The following is a 22,485-nucleotide window of genomic DNA, read 5'->3' as shown; positions in this document are numbered from 1 at the left end:
GACAGAGGAGGGATGACTTAGAGCTGGAATTTGGCCCTCTGTGAGCAGAAGAGCCCGAGGCAAGGCCCTGGGTTTGTATTACTGTGAGGATTGGAGGACTAATGAGAGTCATGTGGCCAGCAGGATGGAGGGGTTGGAGGAGGAGCCATTGGAAACCCTGCCTACTGAACAGTGGTGAACGGAGCAATTCCTGAGTGGTCTCTGGGCTGAAAAGAAAAGGAAGATCTTAATTCTTCCAAGGACGAACTGCAAACTGGAGACCCCTGGCTCCACCCTCCCCCCAGTGGAGGCTTCATCCCCAGCCAGTAGGAACACTGTGGCCCTTCAGTCCCCTATCTTCAGCCTTCAGTTTGCACTCCGGTGCACCTTGGCTTCATGACCCAGCGCCCCCATCCAACAGAGGGCATTACCTTTTCCTCTTGTTGCTCCCTTAGTCTAGAAGGAGGACAAAGGAGGAAACCAAAGCCCTGAGGGAGGGCAGGCCTCATTGGAGCTTCCCACTTTCCCCTCTTTGACCCCCTTAGGCTGATCCTGGTTAAAAAGAGCGAGAGACAGCCCGGTAAGGTGTTTCTTTTTCTTTTTCTTCCCCCACCTGATTTGTAAAAGTAAGTTTGTCAAATCCTCCAAGGGGATATAAATCAAATTGTAAAATAACGATTTATTATGCTCACTAATTATGTGGGTCAAGAATTTGGACAGGATAAGATGATGGTTTGTCTCCACAATGTCTAAGAAATCAGCTGGAACTTTCAAAGATTGGGGTGACTTGACAGCTGGGGCCTGAATTCATCTGAAGGCATGGCAATTCACGAATCTGACAGTTGAAGCTGGTTGTTAAATGGAACCTTAGCTGGCCAGGACACCTACAACCTGCAGTACCTCACAATATGGTGGCCAAGTTGCAAGGGCAGCATCCCAAGAAAGCCAGGCAGAGCCATACTGCCTTCCTTAACCTAGCTTTGGAAGTCACACACAGTCAAACCTGCCACATTTATCAAGGCAGTCACATAGGCTTACCCCACCCATTTTGAAGGGGAAATAGACTCCACCTCTTGAGAGGGGAGTAGCAAAGCTCTGGAGGAGTGTGTAGAACTGGAAACGTGGCCAGTTTTTGGAATCACAGTCTGGCACAGCCTATCAGGCTTCTCTCTCAGAATCAGCAGACACCTCTGGGGATAGGAAAGGAGATCCAGAATACTGGGATCATCATTCTGGGGTTTTTCCTCCCTAGTCTTGGCCCCACAACTCTTCACTGCCCTGATAGTTCTTTGATGCCTTTAAAAAGTGTTTTCTCCAGTTTTTCTAGTTGTTCTCAGTGAAAAGGGGTTAGTACCATACGACCCAGTCTGTCCTCTCTGGAAGGGGAGCCCAGGGCAGTGCATTTAGAATATACACAATAAAAAGCCTATGTCCCCAAAATAACATACACCATATCTACTGATGTGATGTGCAAACATTAATCACTGTACACATCAAGTTGTACAAATATATGAGAACTAACAATGATAACATTTATACAAGCATAGTGATTACAACTTCATAAAAAGTTTGTGTGTGTGGAGAAGCACTGGAATTATTTGTGGGGAGAGTTGTTTGAAAATTAAAGGTAGCTTTGTGTACTTTTTTGTAAAGTTAAACACTGATTTTTTTCCCCAACATTTTATCATAAAAACTTTCAAAGATACAGCTAAGTTGAAAGGATTTTATGGTGAACATCTCTATACCCGCCACCTGCATTCTACCATTAACATTTTATGATACAGTCATGTGCCACATAATGACATTTCAGTTATGAACAGACCACATAGATGACAGTGGTCCCATGAGATTAGTACCATATAGCTTAGGTGTGTAGTGGGCTAGACCATCTAGGTTTGTCTAAGTACTGTAGGGAAGGAAGAAACTTTCCTCTACCTTTCTGGGTTCTTCTGGCTGGTCTAGGAATTAAATTGACATGAGACAGATTAAGAGGAGGAAAAAAACCAAGTTTAATAACGTATGCATGGGAAAACCCCAGGAAAACAGTAATTTGCCAAAATGACCAAAGCCCTCACCTTAAATACCATCCTTAGCTAAAGACAAAAGAAGATGTTGGGGGTGGGGAGAGTCAGGGACTTCAAAGCAAAGGAAAGCAATTCACAGGTAGCTGAAAAGAAGCAAACGTTTGGAAAACAAGTGTGTGTTTGGCCACACAGAAACAAGAACACAGAGGGGGACACAACAAACAGACTTTCTAGGTTGCTCCCTGTCTACCACCTAGTTCATGTTATGCTAAGGTGATAGCTTGCTTCCTAAGACAGGTTTTTTTAATCTGAATTCTTTTAGGCAGTTAAGGGGAAGATAAGAAAAACTTTGAGTCTGTCTGTTTCTTAAAAATAGCCTAAAGTAATCTTCAAAAGACACATTTTGGGGTGGCAAGTTTTGTTCCCCTTCAGTACACTCTATGATGTTTGCACAATGACAAAATTACCTAACGACATATTCTCAGACTGTATCTCTGTCATTAAGCAACACATGACTGTAGTTACTTGATTGTACATCTATCCTTTCCTCCGTCCATCTTATTAATCTGGCTTATTTTTAATGCATTTCGAAGTAAGTTGCAGTCATTAGTACACTTACCTCTAAATATTTCAGAATGCACTTCATTAACTAGAGTTAATTATTTGCAATTTTTTTCTTTTCAGACAAAATCTATATATAATGCTGACAAGTGTACATTTGCTGATTTTTGACAAACACATACCCCTATAAATAGTGATGTTTTAAAAACAACTAGGATCTTTTTCAAATCCTCAATTGGTCAGTCGAAATTAGTGTAAAATGCCTGTACCCTGAGTGAGTTGTACTGCAGGCCTGAGCCTGTAGTCATAGGTGGGGCCTAGTCTTGGCCAATGGATGGGGCTAGGATTGGGCCTGGGACCAGGATTTTGGTGCTGGGGGCAGAGAATGTGGAAACATTTCTTCTAGTTTAAGATATCAATGGCAGCCCTGGAGTGAGGGTCAGGGCAATGGCTCCTTTCTCAGGGCTGCAGTCTCTTTTAGGTACAAAGCTCTGGTGAATGACCCTTGGGAGTAGAACTGTGGCCTAGAAAGACACTTGGCTCTTGTTTACTTCAACTTTCTATCTTACTGCCTTGCTTTATTTTCATTACAGCATTTGGAAAGTTTTCTTGTTCACTTGTTTGTTTATTGTCTGTTGGCCCATCCACAATGTAAGTTCCTGAGAGCAGAGACCTTTTCTGTCTTATTCCCTGCTGTGTCCAGCACATGGTCTGCACTCAATAAGTATTTGTTGAGTGAATGACTCATTGTTCCATTTACCACATGGGAAAGGAGGCCCCGAGAGGGGAAGTGACTTGCCTACAGAAACAGGAGTCTTTTACCCCATCTTCCAGCTCTCCTTCTAGTCTAGTCCTTCTCTCATGAACCCCATGACTCCTAGGGCACCTGTTGGGTAGCTGACAAGTGCCTACTTGTAGGTGTGTGCTCCAATGGGCTGGGACTAAAGCAGGATGGTGAGCAGTCTACCACTTGGGTGGGCCTGGGTACAGGAAGCCTGCCTCCCCTCCCTCTCTCAGTTCTTCTCTTCTCCCCTCCTCTCCTCTTCAAAGATAGCTCTTTGCCCTATGGTGATGGGGAGAAGCTGTGGACATCCTGGGCAGCAGGTAGGATGAGGAGGCGGGGCAGGCCTCCACAGGTGGGCAGCCCAGGATGGGACTCTGTTGTCTCTCACCAGAGTCAGGGTCTATGTGGTTGCTGAGCTGAACTCTCCTTCCCAGGGTCTCCAGAATGGGACACTCAACACCCTGCCTCTCCTTAGTCTGAGGTTCTGTCACCCCTGCACACACACCAAAAATCCTCTGACACAGTGCAGCTGTCTCATGGAGAGAAGGAACTGTGTTTCCTGAGAATGGGTTACTTGCCAAGCTGTACATGCCTGTAATTCTCAGTACAACAAGGGAGGTTCCGGGAAGAGTAGCAGAAGAAGATTCAGATCACCCAGCCAATGCTGAAGCTTGAACTGCAGGGCTCTCTGACTCCCACACCCACTGCAGCACTTTCCCAAGTGTGGTCAGATGGGGTGGGGATCCTTCAGATGACTTCAAGGATGAACATTTTTATTTTAATAGCTATTTATTTCAATGTATCTTAGAAAATATAAGCATGGCAAACCTTTTTATGGGACTATAAGTAAAGCTATAAATAAAAAAATTAATCAAAAGAAACATATTAAGAAATATTAGTGTAGGTCAGATGCAGATAAGGTAAAACTAAGCTGGTGGGGTTTGGTCCTAGGACAGGGCTATCCTAGCTCCCCAGGGACCTCTTACACTCACAGTCATTTTTCAGAGTTTCTTAACACTTTGAGTTCAGGTTTTTCACTTTTCCATTCGGTGTGCAGATAGACTGAGTTCAGACTTCCTGGGAAACATGAATAGTGGGCGTGTGGAAGGGCTTGCCCTCCTTGGCTGCCCCTGGGGTCCAGCGAGAGACTGGGCATGTGGTCTCCAGGCCTTTGGGCTGAACTGTCTATCTGGCAGAGGCGCCTTGAGTTTCTCGGTTTCATGACGCCTCTGGACCAGCCCTGTGAGAGGGCGTGAGAGACATAACGCCCACTTAAGGAGGGGCTTCCCTGTCCCGGATGGCCTGAAGGAGGCCCACCGCACCCCGTAGTCCCAGGCTGTGGCTCTGGTCAGCATACACTCGCTTACTCCATAATACGGGCGGGGGAGGCGGTTGCACAGAGTCCTCAGTTGGAGACCCAACTGCAGGCGGTGGTGGGACTGGAGGTGGTAGGGGTACCAACCATGTGGAAACGGCAGCTGATGTGGGCTCCTTCTTCTGTGCCGAAATGTCCCTGCCACACCCTCCCTGGCGTGAAGAATTGCCGCCAGCCTCAGACCCTTCCCCTGGGGCGCGCTGAACGTGGGGCTCTGCCTCGCAGGGAGTGGGAGAAGGGGGCTCGGAGCCTGCGCGCCTGGAGGAGCGGCTTGCCTCCACCCACCCCAGGCAGCGCAGTCTCTGGGTCTGGAATGAAGTGTCCGCTGGCAAGCGCCAGCCTACAGACGCCCAGCCACTCTCCTTGAGCCGACCCCGGTGCGTCCAAGGGACCCTGCGTAAGGGCCACAATCAGGAAAGTGTCTCCCACCACAACTGTGTAATTGGCCTTCAGCTGCGGGCTCCCAGGTCCTGCAGCCTTGGAACACGCTGCGGTCGGCCGGCCGGACGGTTTTGGGGCGCCACACGTTGGGTAGGGAGCGTTGGGGAGAAGGTCCACTCCCCCTATCCCACCCTGTTCCCGGCCCCAGCCGGGGGACGCATCTCCTGGTCCTCTGCGCTTGGAACCTCCCCTCCCTTTCCAGGCTTATGGCAAACGACACCCCCACCGCAGAGCACCATGTGTCGTGTTTCTACCGGCTGGGTGGCAAGCCAGTCCCCTGTATGCGCGTCTGGAAAGTGGGAGAGATTTCCCTGGGACTCGGGTGGGGATGGCGTGGGCTGACTCGATGTAGGAGGACACCCACCATGCCAGGCCCGTTCTAAGGGCTTTGTAGGTTCCTCTCTCCCCAGTGAGAGCCTTCGTCCTTTAAATGCCTTGCAGCAATTAGCAAAACAAAAAAGGTCTGAATGAAATACGTTTAGATAGAGGAGTGGAAAGACGGGTTTTGAGTTTCAGGCTGCCCTGGTCGCTAGACACTGGAGTAACTTGTATCTGGCCTCAGTTTCCGCATCTGTAAACTGGGAAGAAGGCCCACGTCCAGGGGGCTGGGACGTAGGGCGGAGGAAGGCGTTGGTGCACGGGCGGCCGGTGCTCCCGGGGTCCCGCCTCGCTAAGGACTGGGCTGCAGTGGGACACACATCTCCCAGGCCAAGCGTGAGACCGCGAGCGCGTGAGACCCGGCTCTGCGCCCCAGGCCAGCGAGCGGGCGCTCGGAGGCGCGCACGGGCGGGGCCCACGAGAGTCGGAGACGCCCGTTCGGCGTGGGCCAATCAGCGTCCGTCTCTGAACCACCAATGAGGAGGCGCCTTACAGCCCAGGCCGTGTCGGGAGCGAGGCTGCAGCGAGCGCGGCGCTGACAGAGACGCGCGCGCGCGACCCAGCTCGGACCCGGGGCCGCCGCCGCCATCACCGCCGCCCGCCCAGTCGCCCCTCAGCCGCTTCCGCTCGCCATGGAGGCGAGGCCGCCGCCGCCGCCGCGGGGCTCCGAGCCGCGGGCCGGGCGGCGGCCCTGAGGGCGTGTGGCGGGCCGAGACGCCGCCGCCGCCGCGGAACCGAGGCGGAGCCGCCGTCCTCGTCCCCAGCGGTCCCGCCCAGCGCCCGACTCGGTGAGTGCTCGCGGCTGCCGCCGCCCGGGTGGGCTCTGGAGGGCCGGGCGCTCCGGGGGCGGGTGGGAGGGGTCCTCGGCCGGAGCCCAAATCTCTCTATTCCGGGGAGGACCCGTCGGGCGTCTCCAGTCGGATCCCACCTCCCTGCGCTGTCCGCAGGGGGGTCCCCGGAAGCGTGCCGGACGGGGCGCGACCCCTCTGGACTGCCCGGGAACTTCGCGGGCGTCCTCCCGGGCCGGGCGCCGCCGCAGCTCATTCTGAAAGAAGAAACTGGGACCAGCGAGGACAGAATTTGCTCAGGTCCATTTAATGGGAAGAAAGAGGACAACTGCTGGCACGAAAACGTTTGCTCTTGCAGGGACCAACTTTTCTTCCCCTTAAAGCCCCCCGGCCCCTCTCCCAGGCCCGCCTCTTTCCCACCCACTCCCAACTGTTGAGGCTGCTTAGGAAGGGGGCTGGGGGCTCCGAGCTGCCCAGAATGCCAAATGAGCCAAATGGGAATGCTGATCTCGTCCCCCCCTTTTTTTTTTTTTTTTTACTTTTGGTGAATTAAATAAAGAATACGAGTTCCTAATTGTATTTCCTGAAGATAAAATTAATAATGGCCCAATGTGGACGGCTTTTTGTTTGTTTGTCTGTTTTTTGAGGTCAGTGATGATGTTGGTAGGACAGGAAAAGAGGAACGTTCAGAACCTCCCTCACAGGGCGAATGCCTTCCCCAGCCTTGGCCCAGGGCAGGGATTCCTGCTCTAGAACCAGTCGCGTCTCCGGGGAGATTGCTTCATTGCCACCTGCTTGCTGTTAGAGCGGTTCTAGAACCAGAAGATGGTGGGCGAGGAGAGGACTGACTGTGGAAGATGGGCGAACATTTTCCTGCTTGGCCACTCCTTTAAAAACACAGATCTGATGCTGTCACTTGTTTACTTAAAAATTCCCTCCCTCTCCTTTTCCCATGGGATGAATGAAGCCCAGAATGCCTTATCAGGTCATACAAGGCCGTTGACAGTCTTGCCTCAACTTACTGTTTTACTTTTAGTTTAACCTTTCATTTCTCCTTCCCCTCGTGCCCCTCCCTGGCCATTCAGAGCTGCTGGGCTGCCTCTCTGCGTGTTTGGATGCCTTTGCTTGTGTGATTCTCTTTCCTCCCCAGCTTTTTACCTGCCGAGCTTCAGTGTTTCCTGTAAAAGCTCTTCTCATTTGAGAAGCTTCTTGAGGGCAGGAGCTGTGTCTTGTTTACCTTTCCATCCCCCATGCTGAGAGAGTTCTTCCTCCCAATTGTCTTGTAGGTCCCATCCCATCTCTTCCCCCTTATGTCATGGCTTTTTTTGTTGTTGTTTACTGCCAGGTACCCACTTCCCCGAGAGAACCTTTCCTGAAGTCCTGCTTTGAGTGCACGCCTAGGCCTTTTAGTATCTCTGATTTCTCCATCTCTCCTTGTCCATCCCATCCAGCCTCCATAAATAGTCAGCGGGAAGTTATTGGCTGATCTCATCCCACTTGCCTCCAGTCTACTGGACTCTGAAAGGGTCTGTTTTTCACCTCTGCCTGCCTGAGGTGGCCTGGCTAATATGTATGCTCTAAGGCATGGTAGGATCTAGGAGGCTGTTCACTGGGTACCTTTTAGCCACTTATTTACCATCTGGGTGACATTCAGAACCAGAAAAGCCAGTCCTCTGACTTAAGTACATTCATGTGCCTTCTATTTGCGAGGCAAAGTGTTTGGGATACAAGATAAAAGTGAGGAAGTCATATCTTTACCTTTGAGGGGCTCACAGTTTAATGCAAGATAGGTGGATACAAATACTTACAGGTGCTATGAGATGTAATAATAATAACTGTTATCTTTTATTTGCCTTGTGACAGGCTATGTCATAAATGCTTTCCACACATTACTTATTTACTCCTTTCAACAGTCATAGGGGTTTATTCCTATTTGACACAGGTAGAAACTGAGGCCATACAGTGGGCAGATGAGGAAATAGTTAGGATTTGAATCTTGGCAGTCTAGTTCCAGAGCATCTGCCTGGCTGGATAGACAGCATTCTTTCCTGGATGGTCTGAGAAAGCTTTCTGGGAGGGGGCCTTTGGGTCATGAAGGATATGTAGGAGTTTGTGGTAGACAGGATATAGGAAAGAGGGACCAGCATAAGCAGGTGTGGAGGTGGAAGGAACCCACTGTCCTTGGAGAGCAGAGAGTGGTTAAGCATAGTTGGATTGGATAGAGAGAAGGATGGGAGATGAGATTAGGGTCAGCTTGAAGGGCTGTATGTGCTGTGTTAGAGTTTGGGCAGTGGAGAGCCATGAAGATTTTAAAGGAGGTCAGGGACTTGGGCTGACTGGGCTTTGGAAGGGTCATTCTAGGGCAGCATGGGGCCAGATGCTCATGCCCATGCAATTTAGGAGACAATGGCAAGGCCTCACAGAGGCGGAATCACAGCCTCTTAGACCCAGAGGGAGGCCTAAAGACAATTCTTCTCAGTTTCGGGAAAAGATAATAAATACATAGGAGAAAAAATTCCAGCAGTACAAAAGGTTATGTAGAGAGAAATAAGTCTCCTTGGTACCCTGACCTCCCCAGAGATGGCTGAAGTTTCCAGTTTCTGTAGCCTTTGACAGACACTTATAAACACGTGTCTATTCATGTCCATATTCTTCCACCCATGGTACATACCAGTCACACCTTGCTTTTTTTTCACTTAATGTGTTTAGGAAATCATTACATATTAGTACGTATAGAGCTGTTCGTTCTTTTTGTTGACATTCTTTTACTTACATCTTTTTGTTGACATTCTTTTACTTACATCGTTGTATGGCTGCACCGTAACTTGTAACTAGTCTTTGGGTTAAACGTTTAAGTTGTTGCCAAGTTTTTCTATTACAGCGTTACAGTGAATGTCCTTGTGCATACTTTGTTATGTGCTCTTGTGTAAAATTATCTAATAGTGTATTTCCAAAAGTGGAATTACTGTGTCAAAGGATACAGGTGCATTTTAAATTTTCAGACATGTAGCCAAATCATCCCCCTTCAAGGGGGTTGTCCTAGCTTATCCTCTCCCCAAAAATATGAATAAGACAATAGATTTTTGTCAGAGTATACATCAAGATCGCCTGGGATGCTTTTTCAAATATCATATGCCTACTTTTTCCTTACCTAACTTTCTCTCCCCATGTGATTCTGTCTTATTTCTTTCAGTTTACAGAGGGAGATATTGAGGCTCAGAAGGATAAAGTGACTTGCACAAGACAGTCATTGTGGGTGGTGGTGGTTTTTTAAGCAGCTCTGATTTGTATTTGCCCAGCACCTTTCATTGGAGGCGCTCAGAGTCGATTTGTAAACATTGATGCATTATTTTTCTCCACCTTCATGTGGAAAAAATGAGAGGCAGGTGAAGTTTGAATGATAAGCAGGAAGCTGGCCAAATATAGAATCTTCTCTTTAGTGCAGTAACTAATAAATGTTTCCAGATGCCAAAGCTGAAGAGATGTTTTTTTAGTGAGTCTGAGTACAACAAAAATAGCAATAACACAACACTAACTTAATAAAACTGAGCAGCAAACCCACAAATAACCCAACCTTAAAATTTGTTTTAATATATTCTCAATAGAAAAGAGAATCCATTAAATGTGAAATTAATTTTACGTTTATTCTAAATTTATATCCATTTATGTACAGGCATAGATTTTTTATAAGTGTAATCATAATCAGTACATGCAGTATATGATCTTTGTATTCTCGAATACAAGAATTACTCATTTATGTATCTCTATCTTAAATCATAGTATAGTATTCTATACTGATAGTATATATGCTATGAATATAGTATTCTATATTGATAACTGTTGCTTGTGGATTCTTTTTAATTCTTTCCACCTCCCCACCCCTCCTTTTTACTATTGTAATGGTACTTCTGAGCACCCTTGTTCAAATACTTATTTTGGATTATTTTCTTGGACTCTTACCCCCTAAAGTGAGTTCACTGAGTCAGGAACAGTTTCATTGCTGAATTGCTATCTGGAAAGGTTTACACAGCCATCGGCAGTTTCCCTGCTTCCTGACAATCCGGCCAGTGCTATTACAAACAAAACATAATATTTGATTTTATTACTTTGAGGGAAATATAATGATACTTTGAATTAGGTTTAATTTATGTTTCTTTAGAAAAAGAAACCAGTAGCTCCTTTAGATTTTGAAATAAGTACAGTGCTGTGATATATATCATATCCACGTGTTATATAGGTAAAGCCAACTTGTTTTTAAAGAAACACATGGTTGATGGGGCAGAAATATTGTGGAAATTTAGGATAAGATGATATTGTTATGAGATAGAAGACCAGATGCTGTTCAATTGAAAATACCATATATTGTGCCAGGAGCTGAGGATACCTGAGTTACATGGATGTGATGTCTGTCCTTATGACACTTAGGGGCTAGTGTAGTAGACAGATGTTAATCACCTCATGGTAATTACAGATGTGATCAAAGGGGAAGAATAGAATGTCTTGGGAGTGCCAGAGAAGTTCAGTGTTAATGCATTTGCAGTTAAACAGCACTTACAAAGGCCTGGAGCTGGGAAGGGGTTTGATACCTTAGGGTAATACTTCTCTAACTTGAATGTTCACATGAACCATCTGGGGAGCTTGTTAAAATGCCAGGTTCTGATTCAGTAGGTCTGAGGTGGGACTTGGGATTCTGCATTACTACCAGCTTCCTGGTGAGGCACATGCTGCTGGTGGGTGGATCACACTTGGGGTAGCAAGGCCTAGTTGAGAGCTTAATGAGCACCAGAATCTGACTGACTGTGGTGAGTAGGAGAGGGTAGTTCTCTGCCCTGGCTACACTTTAGATTCACCTGGGGAACTTAGAAAAATCAGTCATGCAAATGTCTCACCCCCAAGTATTTTGATTTAATTGGCCTGGTGTGGGGCCTGAGAATGTATATATTTTTAACTTCCCAGGTGATTCTTTTTTAATTTCTTTTTGTTTTTACCTATTTATTTATATATTTTTTTCTCCAGGTGATTCTAATGTGCAGCCAGGCTTGAGAACCACTGAACCAGACAGAGGCAGGGGCCGCCAGAGTTGAGGGCTTTGCATACTGTGCAAGGATTTTGAGCTTTATCCTGAAGGCAGAGCCAAGCCATTGAAAGGTTTTGAGGAAGAGAGTGAACTAATCTGATTTGCAGTTGTAAACAGTTCACTGACTGCAATCTAGAGCAGTAGTTTTCAAAGTGAGGTAGATAGATGATTCACTGGGATGCTGGAAGAAAATTTTAGACCTTTTTATTTTTATCTAAAAAATGGTAAAACATTAAATTGAGGGATTGTCACTGGCATCCTCTTAGGTCTATAGGTCAAACAATGTTAATATGTTGACTATGGATCCTGAAGGAGGAGAAGGGAGTTCTGCAGTGAGCAGGCAGAGCCATATTAATAACAGTTTATATTATCTGGTTTTCATTAAACTAACCTTCACAAAATGGACAAGTGGCTTAAAATGATTTCTGCAAAGAAACCAGTGATTGAAGAAAATGCTAGTAGTACTAGCAAGCACAAGCAAACAAACAGAAACAAAATGGCAGAGCTGACCCTTGCCCAACTCCTATTATGAGCTCCTGGTGAGCTATTAAATCAAGTAACTAAGTCAACTGTTATTACACTGGAAAGTATCAATTCTATTTGAAACATGGATTTACATCCTCTGTCATTAATAGGAATCTTGCTTTGAGAGTGTGTAGAACCTTGAGATATTAAATAATGAAATATGAGACTCTCACTAGCACCAAGACTTGAAAACTAAGCATCTAGAACATGAGAACCTCTACATTTTTTTTTTTCTAGTGATGTTTGAAGTCACAGGCTATTCATTCAGATGCTGTACAAAATTTTACTAACCTGATGATTAAAGTGTATATTTTGAGGTTTCTTGTTCTTATAAAAGACAAAAAGGCACATACCATTGGCAGGTCCCCCCCCCCCCCCCCCCAAAAGGGCCCGCTTTACAAAAAAGACTGATATAGTACATGGAAAATAATGTCAGGAAACCAAAATACTTTCCTTTGTCAGCAAATATTCTTGTAAGATGGGTAGAAAATGTTGCTCAAGATTTGAACAAACAATGTTAGAACAAATTTTGCAGTGTGGGAGGTTTGCTATAGTTATAAAAATATAGAAGCTTCTAGCATGCCTTAGTATTTGCTAGATTCTTTTAACAATTAAAGCCAAGAAAAACCACCTCTTTTGTGAGCTACTGTGAGCTACTAGAGGAAAGTTGTACTGGAGAAGACGTATTCTTTTTTTTTTTTTGCTTGAGAAAGATTGTCAATGAGCTAATATCTGTGGCATCTTCCTCTGTTTTGTATGTAGGACACCATCACAGCATGGCTAGATGAGTGGTGCATAGGTCCATGCTGGGGATCTGAACCTGCAAACCCTAGGCCACCAAAGCAGAGCGTGTGAACTTAACCGCTGCGCTGCTGGGCTGGCCTGAGAAGACATTCTTAATAGTAAATGACTGCCTTAATAACATTGCTATATGGAATAATTGTCTAATGTAAACTACTGACAGAACAACTGTTTTGGTGAATAAAGGATGAAATTCATTCATGCCTCTTCATGGACTATTGAGGCAGGTTATCATTCATTGTTGTCTGGTGGTAGAGTTGTTGATGTTATGTGTTTTTCTTTTACACCCCCCCAAAACTGCTGACTTTGTGATAAATGGCTTCCCTGCAAATATTATTTGAAAAAGTAATATCCTTAGTCTATCTCTTCAAGCAAAGATGTTATTCTAACCATGAATGAGAAAGTAACTGCTTTTTTCTTAGAAAGAAATGTGCTATGGGATAGCATTTTTCTTGTAATAAATAACAATAAGCTTTATTGAGATATAATTTACATACTATATGTCACCCTTTTAAAAGGTACAATTCAGTGATTTTTATTTTTATTTATTTTTTTGAGGAAGATTAGCCCTGAGCTAACTATCACCAATCCTCCCTTTTTTGCTGAGGAAGACTGGCCCTGAGCTAACATCTATGCCCATCTTCCTCTACTTTATACGTGGGACGCCTACCACAGTATGGCGTTTGCCATGCAGTGCCTTGTCTGCACTCAGGATCTGAACCGGCAAACCCTGGGCCGCGGAGAAGCGGAACGTGTGAACTTAACCGCTGTGCCACCAGGCTGGCCCACAGTGATTTTTTAGTATATTCATGGAGTTGTGCAACCATCACCACTATCTAATTTCAGAACATTTTCATCACCCAAGAAGCAGTCTTGTATCCATTAGCTTCACTCCCTATTCTGCCCTACCCCCAGCCCCCGGCAACCACTAATCTTTCTGTCTTTGTGGATTTTCCTATTCTGGACATTTCATATAAATGGAATCGTACAACATGTGGCCTTTGTACTGGCTTCTTAGCATTATATTTTTGCTGTTCATCCATGTTGTAGCAGGTACCAGTACTTCATTCCTTTTTATAGCTGAGTGATATCATATTCCATTGTATGGATATAGGACAGTTTGTTTATCCATTCATCAGTTAGTGAAAATTTGGGTTGTTTCCACTTTTTGGTATTAGGAATAATGCTGCTGTGAGCATTCATGTACAAGATATTGTGTGGACATGTTTTCATTTCTGTTGGGTATATACCTAGGATTTGAATTGCTGGGTTAAATGGTAATAACTCTGTTTAACTTTTAGAGAAGCTGCCAAACTGTTTCCCAAAGCAACTGCACCATTTTACATTCTAAGCAGCAATGCACAAGGGTTCCAGTTGCTCCACATCCTTACCAACACTTGTTATTCTCTTTTTGGTTATAGCCGTCTTAGTGGGTGTGAAGTCGTATCTCATTGTGGTTTTGATTTGTATTTCCCTAATGACTCATGAGCTCATTGTGATTTTGTTGTACCTCTAAAAACTCTCATAATTTTATGCATGAAAAACTTGGAAACATAAATTTGTTACCTGGTAAAAATCTCCAAATGTATTTCTAAAAAAAATTCCAAGTGGTCTAATGAAATAAAGGACCTAGGCATTGATCATCAGTGACTGTTAAAACAATTAGGGAAGTTTATAATAGAAGGATCAGACTGACAACCTTCTGATCAATCATAACCTCTCTAAAATGGATACAACCAAACCTTATGTTCCTCTGATGTTGTACAATAGGAAAAATATAACACTGTTCATTAAATATTCTTGCCCCTCCTAAATCAAATCAAACCTGAGTCTGATTAAGCTTCTAGATCTAGCACCCAGTTTATAGAACGTAATTATGAAATTTAGAATGTGAGAAGTTCTATAGGACACATGAACCCAGTTACATCAAATAAACGGCAAGAAAAAAATTGGAGGAACTACTGCAGATTAAAAAAGACTTGAGACATATTAACCAAATGTAATGTGTGGACCTTGTTTACATCCTGTTACATACAAAATAACTATAAAAAGATATTTATGAGACCATTGGGAGTAATTTGAATACTACTTTTATATTAGGTGATTTTAAAACAATTTTTTAAAAAAATTTTTCCTTCTCTCTGAAGCCCCCCATTACATAGTTGTATATTTTAGTTGTGCGTCCTATTTGTGGCATGTGGGACGCTGCCTCAGCATGGCTTGGTGAGTGATGGCATATCCGTGCCCAGGATCCGAACTGGCAAAACCCTGGGCCGCTGAAGCGGAGCGCACGAACTTAACCGCTCGGCCATGGGGCCAGCCCCAACAATTTTCATTTTTTTAAGGTGTGATAATAGTATTATAGTTATATTAGGAAAAGGAAAGACTTTTTTTCTCTTAGAGATAAGTACTGAAGTATTTATGGATGAAATTATGTGATTCTAGAATTAGCTTTAAAATAATTCATTGTGTTTGGAGGTTTATAGATGATTTACCATATATTGATTGAGGCTGGATAATATTTAAGGGTTTATTATAGAGTTCACTCTACTTTGTATATGTTTCAAAATTCCCATGGTAAAAAGTTAAGAAAGAAAATACTCCAAGTGCATAGTTTTAGTGAGTTTCAAATTCATTTGTTAGAAATAAAATAAAGGTAACATCTGATTAGTTTTCAAGAGTAACTGTATTAGGGAAGATGGACATTTGCTAGCCAAATTTAAAGGAAAATGTTTATATAATTGAATGGGGTTGGGAAAATAAATAACGATTTGGTTAGCACAGCCGTAGCACTTCTTCTTTTTGGACCCATGTTTCTTTTTGGCTGTGATAACCATTAAAACTAAGTATTGACTTGAAGTCAGATTTTCAGATTGCTCTATCACAAAGTATTAAAAAGAGATTTTTCAAGTATAATGAGAAGTAATTGATCATATGGATCACACTAAGATATTTTTAAAACAAGTTTAACATTAATGTTTTAGTGACAGCATTAATGGTTTTTATACTTACCCATATAAAAATCATTGCAATCATTATTTTGTTTGAAAATGAATGTTTTGTAGTATTCATATGTATTAGTACCTTTCTCATATTTATGGGTGAACATATGTGAAGATGTGTGCATTGACTGATTGATTGGCCAGTGTGCAGTCAAAAGGTTTGATGTCATTATTTTGGAGAATGGACTAGACAGAGCATAGAGACTAATTTGGTGATTGTTAGAGGTGATTTAGCCGGTCCTGGTGGTCTGGTGATTAAGATTTGGTGCTCTCACTGCCGTGGCCAGGTTCCTTTCCTGGTCAGGGAACCATACTAGCCATCTGTTGGTTGTCATACTGTGGGAGCTGCATGTTGCTGCAATGCTGAAAGCTATTTCACATACCACCAGGGTCACCCATGGTGGACAGGTTTCAGCAGAGTTTCCAGACTAAGAGACTAGGAAGAAGGACCTGGCCACTTACTTCCGAACAAATTGGCCATGAAAACCCTATGAATAGCAGTGGAGCATTGTCTGATACAGTGCTGGAAGGTGAGAGGATGGCCAAAAAAGACTGGGCAGGATTCTGTTCTGCTATACACAGGCCTGCTAGAGTCGGAATGGACTCAACCGCCTCACTCACAACAACAAGAACAGATTTGGCCAGGGATGATGGTGTTCTCGGTTTAGGGTAGTGATGGTGGTGGGGATGGATGATGTAAGTAGTAGAAGCATTAGTAGGATTCCAGATTTCTGGCTTTTTGGAAGAGATGATTGTTAGTGAACTGAACTTTTGTGTGTGGGAAGAAGTTGAAACCTAGTTGCTGTGAATTGTGCAAGTAATTCTCAAATATTGATTGACAAATAGCTTAACCTGCAATTAGTTTTCAAACATTGGTTGACAGGTGGCTTAATACAATATTGTAAATGCATAATACTACCCATTAATAAAGAGAATGTCTTCCATTGACGTATCAGCAGTACTGTTACCAGAGCAGTGTGAAGTTCCAGGACTTCCACTGTTGTTCTAAAAGGAACTGGGGGTGAGAGTTGGAACAGAACTTTACAACGATGCTTCTGTTCTCCTGGTGGCCCTTTACGTGCCTCCGGTGATATGAATGCTTCACCCACCTTTCGGGGAGTGAGACCAGTCCCTGAATCACGGCCTCCTGCCCATTCTCTCTGTGAGACCACTCCTCTCCACTGCTCCTTACTTCCCACCTAGACCTTAACAGAGGCTGAATTCACAGTGACTTCCAGCTGGTGTTTCTCTCTTTTCCTGGTCTGGTGTTTGCCTGGCCCAGAATCTTGCTACTAGTTGGTAGAAGTCATAGAAGATCCTTTTTTCTTCCTCTTGTTCATAGTCAGTTAACAATAGTGTTGTTGGCAGCACTTGTGACTCTCTAAGGCAGTAATTCTCAATGGTGGCTGACTGTGGTTGGGGGGAAGTAAGTTTGAAAAAGTTTTTTTGTTGGCTTGGAAAGATTCTGCCTGAGCTAACATCTCTTGCCAATCGTCCTCTCTCTCTCTTCTTTTCTTCCCCAAAGCTCCAGTACATAGGTGTATATTCTAGTTGTAAGTCCTTCTGGTTCTTTGTGAGCCACCGCCACAGCATGGCTACTTACAGATGTGTGGTGTGATTCCACAACTGGGAAGCAAACCCGGGCTGCCAAAGCTGCGAGAGTGCCAACCTTTAACCACTAGGTCCTCAGGGCTGGCTCAAAAAAAGCATTTTTTAAAAAAAGAAAAACATGATTTTATGTTTTTTAGTCAGTGTTTGTATTTTAAAATTTTGTTTCATTTGAAATTGTGTATTTGAATGATTAATACATGTACATGTTAAAATATTCAAATAGAACTAAAAATATACAGTAAAAAGTAATTCTCTCCCCCATCTTCCAAGTTGCCCAGAGGCATCCCCACGTACTTGTGAAACCTTCCAGAAATAGTACATGCCCATACAATATAAGAGTTACTTAATTTTGACATTTCAACTAAAAATAAAGGAGGATATGAGAGTTTTATGTTTATCAAATGGGGTGAGTGTTAAGGCAGATTGACATGTGCTGTTCTTACCTTTGGGTTGGGTTATGTGGAGTTTAGTTCCTTTTGTCCAGTGTTAATGGGAGAGATTGCTTAAAGAATTCATTCTTACTCAGTTGTGCTTAGTTTTCAAAGGTTCTACTTTGAAGAAGGCTGTTGTAGAGCAAGTAGTGGGTAACAAAGCAGCTCCATTATCTGTGGTTTTCTTAACATCTGAGGGGGGCTCTTGTGCACGGAAAGGACTACTTAAAATTACTTGGGTTTCAAATTAATATTCTGTTTATTTGAATGGCAAATTAAAAACCTAGTTTTCCTTTAGTCTTGTTATTGTACTTGTAAGCATTGTAATTTTTGTATAGAAATGAGAACAGTAACTTTCACTGGCTCTTTAATTAATGGTAATTCAAGCTTAACAGATTAAATTTTTCCATACCTTTTTGTTAGTGAATTAAATTTCCTTAGATGTTTAAAATACGTTTATAGGTTGTCAAGCATAACCAGTCCTTGGCAGGTCAGAGTTACCACCTTAACAGAATCTCCTTAAGCACTTGAGCAGTACTGAGAAATTAAACTTACAAATATAGTAAAGTGGGTTCTCTTAAGAGTTCCAGTGCTTTTCATTAGCTGAATCTGAATTACCAACATTAAAAAAACACGTATCCTAAACTTAAATCAAAAGTATCAGTATCATGGGTTTGATATACCTCATCTTGTTGCTCGCTTGTTTTTCTTCAGGAGTTGTAATGTCAACCCTGTTAAGGAGGACAGCTTTACCATCTAGCAGAGCCAAGGTTACTGGATTGAAAATATAGGAACATGATACGGCTATTTATTGGTCAGAGGATCAAGACTGAGACAAGAGAACTAAGGGCTCTGTGTTCCAGAATGATTTTACTCAAGAGGTGCCCTTCCTTTTATAATAGTCCTGAATTCAGCATCAATGCGGAATCTTTGGGGTTTGTTTTGCAACCCCTGTACTTTTCTTTTGTTTTGTTTTTTGTACCCGATGCAGTTTATTCTATGTCAGTTTTATATCAATAAAGCTGTTTTATTTTATTTTGTTGAGGTTATAATAGTTTATAACATTGTGAAATTTCACTTGTACATTATTATTTGTCAGTCACCATGTGTATGTGCTCCTTTATCCCCTTATGCCCACCCCCCAACACCTTTCCCCTCTGGTAACCACTAATCTGTTCTTTTTTTATTTATTTTTTATTTATTTTTTTAAAGATTTTATTTTTTCCTTTTTCTCCCCAAAGCTCCCCCGTACATAGTTGTAATATTCTTCATTGTGGGTCCTTCTAGTTGTGGCATGTGGGACGCTGCCTCAGCGTGGTTTGATGAGCAGTGCCATGTCCGCGCCCAGGATTCGAACCAACGAAACACTGGGCCGCCTGCGCGGAGCTCAGGAACTTGACCATTCGGCCACAGGGCCAGCCCCTAATCTATTCTTTTTATACATGTATTCATTTACTTCAACATATGAGTGAAATCGTATGGTGTTTGTCTTTCTCTGTCTGGCATATTTCACTTAAGATCATACCCTCAAGGTCCATCCATGTTGTTGCAAATGGGACGATTTTGTCTTTTTTTATGGCTGAGTAGTATTCTGTTGTGTGTGTGTGTCACCCACACACACACACACACACACCCATATCTTCTTTATCCATTCAGCAGTTGATGGGCACTTGGGTTGCTTCCATGTCTTATCTATTGTGAGTAATGCTGCAGTGAACATAGGGGTTCATAAGTCTCTGAATTGTTGATTTCAAGTTCTTTGGATAAATACCCAGTGGTGGGATAGTGGGTCATATGGTTTTCTATTTTTAATTTTTTGAGAAATCTCCATACTGTTTTCCATAGTGGCTACACCAGTTTGTTTTCCCACCAGCAGTGTATGAGGGTTCTCTTTTTTGCACTTCCTCTCCAACATTTGTTGTTTTTTGTCTTGATCATTATAGCCGTTCTGACAGGTGTAATGTGATATCTCATGGTGGTTTTGATTTGCATTTCCCTGATTAGTGATGTTGGACATCTTTTCATGTGCCTGTTGGTCATCTGTATATCTTCTTTGGAAAAATGTCTATTCATATCCTCTGTCTATTGTTTGATTGATTGTTTTCTTGTTGTTGAGTTGTATGAGTTCTTTATATATTTTGGAGATTGGCCCTTTGTTGAGTATATGATTTGCAAATATTTTCTCCCAATTGGTGAGTTTTCCTTTCATTTTGTTCATGGTTTCTTTGCCTTGCAGAAGCTCTTTAGTCTAATGAAGTCCCATTTGTTTATTTTTTCCTTTCTTTCCCTTGCCTGAGTAGACATGGTATTCAAAAAGATCCTTCTAAGACCGATGTCAAAGAGTGTACTGCCTATATTTTCTATAGGAGTTTTATGATTTCATGTGTTACCTTCAAGTCTTTAATCCATTTTGAGTTAAATTTTATGTATGGTGAAAGATAATGCTCTACTTTCATTCTTTTGCATGTCCAGTTTTCCCAACACCATTTATTGAAGAGGCTTTCCTTTCTCCATTGTATGTTCTTAGTTCCTTTGTTGAAGATTAGCTGTCTGTAGGTGTGTGGTTTTATTTCTGGACTTTCAGTTCTGTTCATTGATCTGTGTGCCTATCTTTGTACCAGTACCATGCTGTTTTCATCACAATAGTTTTGTAGTATATTTTGAAGTCAGAGACTGTGATGCCTCCAGCTTTATTCTTTTTTCTCAGGATTGCTTTAGCTATTTGGGGTCTTTTGTTGTCCCGTATGTATTTTAGGATTCCTTGTTCTATTTCCTTGAAGAATGTCATTGGGATTTTGATTGGGATTGCATTGAATCTGTAGATTGCGTTAGGTAGCACAGACATTTTAACTGTGTTTATTCTTCCAGTCTATATGCATGAAATATCTTTTCATTTCTTTATGTCATCATCGATTTCTTTCAAAAATGTCTTACAGTTTTTGTTGTATAGGTCGTTCACCTCCTTGGTTAAATTTATTCCTAGATATTTTATTCTTTTTGTTTCAATTGTAAAGAGGATTGTATTCTTGAGTTCTCTTTCTGTTACTTTGTTATTAGAGTACAGAAATGCAACTGATTTTTGTAAGTTGATTTTGTACCTTGCAACTTTGCTGTAGTTGTTGATTATTTCTAATAGTTTTCCAGTGGATTCTTTAGAGTTTTGTGTTCACAGAATCCTGTCATCTGCAAACAGTGAGAGTTTCACTTCTTCCTTGCCAATATGGATACCCTTTATTTCTTTTTCCTGCCTAATTGCACTGGTCAGAAGCTCCAGTATTATGGTGAATAAAAGTGGCGAGAGTGGGCACCCTTGTCTTGTTCCTGTTCTCAGAGGGATGGCTTTCAGTTTTTCCCTGTTGAGTATGATATTGGCTTGGGTTTGTCATATATGGCCTTTATTATGTTGAGGCACTTTCCTTCTATACTCATTTTATTGAGAGATTTTATAATAAATTATGTTGGATCTTGTCAAATGCTTTCACTGCATCTGTTGAGATGATCATGTGATTTTTATTCCTCATTTTATTAATGTGGTGTATCACATTGATTGATTTGTGGATGTTGAATCATCCTTGTATCCTGGTATAAATCCCACTTGATCATGGTGTATGATCCTTTTAATGTATTGCTGTATTCGGTTTGCCAATATTTTGTTGAGGATTTTTGCATCTATGTTCATCAGTGATACCGGCCTGTAATTTTCCTTCTCTGTGCTGTTCTTGTCTGGTTTTGGTATCAGGGTGATGTGGGCCCCATAGAATGAGTTTAGGAAGCATTTGTCTTCAATGTTTTGGAATAGTTGGGAAGGATAGCTATTAAATCGTTGAATGTTTGGTAGAATTCTCCAGGGAAGTCTTCTGGTCCTGGACGTTGTTTTTTTGGGAGGTTTTTGATTACTGTTTCCATCTCCTTACTTGTGATTGATCTATTCAGATTCTCTATTTTTTCTTGATTCAGGTTTGGGAGGTTATATGAGTCTAAGAATTTATCCATTTCTTCTAGATTGTCCAGTTTGTTTGCATATAGTTTTTCATAGTATTCTCTTATAATCCTTTATATTTCTGTGGTACCCATTGTAATTTCTCTTCTTTCATTTCTGATTTTATTTACTTGAGCCTTCTCTCTTTTTTCTTAGTGAGTCTTGCTAAGGGTTTGTCAATTTTGTTTATCTTCTTGAAGAACCAGCTTTTAGTTTCATTGATCCTTTCTACTGTTTGTTTTGGTTTCAACTTCATTTATTTCTGCTCCGATTTTTATTATTTCCCTGACTTTGGGCTTTGTTTGTTCTTCTTTTTCTAGTTCTGTTAGGTGTAGTTTAAGATTACTTATTTGAGATTTTTCTTGTTTGTTAAGGTGGGCCTGTATGGCTATGAATTTCCCTCTTTGGACTGCTTTTGCTGCATCTCATATGGGTTTGTATGGTGGATTTTCATTTTGATTTGTCTCCAGATATTTTTTGATTTCTCCTTTAATTTCTTCAGTGATGTGTTGGTTGTTCAGTAGCATGTTGTTTAGTCTCCACATATTTTTTACTTTCCCAGCTTTTTTCTTGTATTTGATTTCTAGTTTCAAAGCATCGTGGTTTGAAAAAGCTTGGTGTGATTTCAGGTTTCTTAAATTTATTCAGGCTTGACTTGTTTCCCAGCATATGGTCTGTCTTTGAGAATGTTCCATGTACACTTGAGAAGAATGTGTATTCTGCTGTTTT

The 22,485-nt window shown here is 42.4% G+C and overlaps 1 protein-coding gene across 7 annotated transcripts in view; it reads left to right on the top strand.

Moving 5' to 3' along the window:
• Positions 1-6,028: 6,028 nt before the first annotated feature.
• PTPRA (protein tyrosine phosphatase receptor type A) overlaps positions 6,029-22,485 on the top strand; it is a 167,530-nt gene continuing 151,073 nt past the window's right edge. For 4 of the 7 annotated variants that reach the window (XM_023626218.2, XM_070247789.1, XM_070247794.1 and 1 more), the window contains exon 1: positions 6,034-6,330. The gene's annotated coding sequence lies outside the window, so the exon portion shown is untranslated. Of the gene's footprint in view, positions 6,331-22,485 lie in introns of all 7 variants that reach the window. The other 3 variants (XM_070247791.1, XM_070247793.1, XM_070247795.1) reach the window with 3 other exon arrangements.

Source organism: Equus caballus, chromosome 22 (assembly GCF_041296265.1).
Source record: "Equus caballus isolate H_3958 breed thoroughbred chromosome 22, TB-T2T, whole genome shotgun sequence".
NCBI classification, from domain to species: Eukaryota; Metazoa; Chordata; class Mammalia; order Perissodactyla; family Equidae; genus Equus; species Equus caballus.
Note: the sequence above shows the minus strand (reverse complement) of the source record. Positions and strands in the feature narration are given on the sequence as shown.